General features: G+C 46.0%; 1 pseudogene; it reads right to left on the reverse strand.

Annotated features, from left to right (window-relative positions):
* Positions 1–824: 824 nt before the first annotated feature.
* LOC130473821 (kinetochore protein Spc25-like) lies at positions 825–1,507 on the reverse strand (annotated as a pseudogene).
* Between the last annotated feature and the right edge of the window lie 567 nt (positions 1,508–2,074).

Genomic DNA, 2,074 nt, shown 5'->3' on the forward strand with positions numbered 1-2,074 from the left:
TTTTGTGCAGGTTTCCTTGATAAGAACTCTTGCAATGAGTCTTTTCTGCAGATGGTGCTTCTGGAAAAGAGGGCCTTCTTGGTTCAGGGGCTGGCGGCGGCCTGCTTGCGACTGGAGCTCTTCTGGACAACACAACTGGGGCTCTGCTTGGTGACGGAAGTCAGTCAGGAAATGGTGGTCTGCTCGGGGGAAAAGGCCTTCTTGACGAGAAGGGTCTGGTCGGTGGCAGTCTCCTCGGTAAAGACGGCTTGCTGGGTGGCAATCAAAGCCTACAAGGTCTCCTTGGAGGCAACTTACTTGACCTGAAAGGTCTCCTGCAAGAAAGTGGTAATTCGAAGGAACCATTTAATTGGTGAGTTGGAGGGAATAAGGCAGTAAGAATGCACAGCTAATGGAGCAATGCCCCCAACAGAAGGAAATGGCAGGAGCCTCCCCAGCGTGGTGTAGTGGTTAAAAGCAGTGGTTTGGAGCGGTGGAGTATGATCTGAAGAACCGGGTTTGATTCCCCATTCCTCCACATGAGCAATGGAGGCTAATCTGGTGAACTGGATTTGTTTCCTCACTCCTACACACAAAGCCAGCTGGGTGACCTCGGGCTAGTCACAGTTCTCTCAGCCCCCCTACCTCACAGGGTGTCTGTTGTGGGGAGGGGAAGGGAAGGTGATTGTAAGCTGGTTTGATTCTTCCTTAAGTGGTAGACAAGGTCGGCACATAAAAACCAACTCTTCTTCTTCTTCTTCTTCTTCTTCTTCTTCTTTCCTTCCCCCCCCCCAAGTAAACATTAAAAATAGGTACGAAGACAGGGTTATCGGTATTACAAGATATCACTTATATGACAAAGCAATGAAGGCTTTCCTAACGTTAGCAATGAATGCAAGTTATTGGTTTCTCTCACTTTTAGCTGGAGTTCTTCTATGCAGTCTAAGGGAGGAGAACAGGAGATCACTTCATAGGCTCCCTCTTCATTTATGGAGAGGGTAAACACATATGACTTGTCAGGATCTTTGTGGTCAATACAGCAGAATATAAACTGCAGATGATTAGCACAGGTTTTCCGTATTTCTAGCCCGGTCCGCTCTTTAAATGTCTTTTCAACCTTTCTAAGTCTTTCCATCTTTTCTTCTGTGGCTTTACTTCTAAGTTCCCCTGTCCTGATCAACTTCTGCTTGAGCGCCTGAATGTTATCCATCAAGTCTGCATTTTGTTCTTATCCATCTTTGATGCTAGCAAGAACTTCCAGTAGCTTCTCCTGTTTCTCTTCAATGCATTTGTTCTTCTGGTGCAACTCATCTGTATATTCTTGAGATCTGTTCATCATTAGGTCCCCTTCCTTTAGTCTCTTAGACCATTTACCTGTAAGTTTGCTTATAGATTCCAGCCACTGGTCTCTTAGCCCCAACGTCTGTTCAGTAGATTCTCCATAACAAGTGGTTTTGAACGTAGCCCTGAAATCCTTTATTTCCTTTTCAAGTATTTCCAGTTCATTGTCCTCTTTTGCCTGAGCCATTGTTTTAAAGACAGATCATAGGACAGTCAGAAAAGGGATCCCTTCAACCTGTCCATTGCTCAGTTCAAAAAGTTGATCAGTACCCTACAGTGCTTTGCTGGTTGCACTGTCCCTCCCCCCCCCCATCCTTCTTACAGCTATTTTCAAAATAGCAAGTACAGTGTAGTAGATGGGAGAAAGAGAGAAGGGGGACGTGTAGAACTTTATGCATGTGGCAGATTTTTAAAACTGTTGCTTTGGCAGCAGCTGCCTCCACAGCGCAAAGGATTTCTACTGTGTGACTGAAGGTAAGCTGCAACCACCAGTTTGTGGCTGCATCCTCACCACGGAGTCGGAGTTCCAAAGGTGCTCGCAGGCTTAAAAAGCTTGGGGAATCACTGTGTTAGGGATTTCTGTGTGTAGGGAATTATTTTGTATTCCCTCCTGGAAGACCAAATATGTAATCTTAAACAGGAAATGTCCTCTACCCAACATTTGGGCTGGAGTAGGGTTGCCAACCTCCAGGAACTAGCTGGAGATCTCCTGCTATTACAAGTGATCTCCAGCCGACGAAGATCAGTCCCCCTG

The sequence above is a fragment of the Euleptes europaea genome, chromosome 2, assembly GCF_029931775.1.
Source record: "Euleptes europaea isolate rEulEur1 chromosome 2, rEulEur1.hap1, whole genome shotgun sequence".
In the NCBI taxonomy this organism is placed as follows: domain Eukaryota; kingdom Metazoa; phylum Chordata; class Lepidosauria; order Squamata; family Sphaerodactylidae; genus Euleptes; species Euleptes europaea.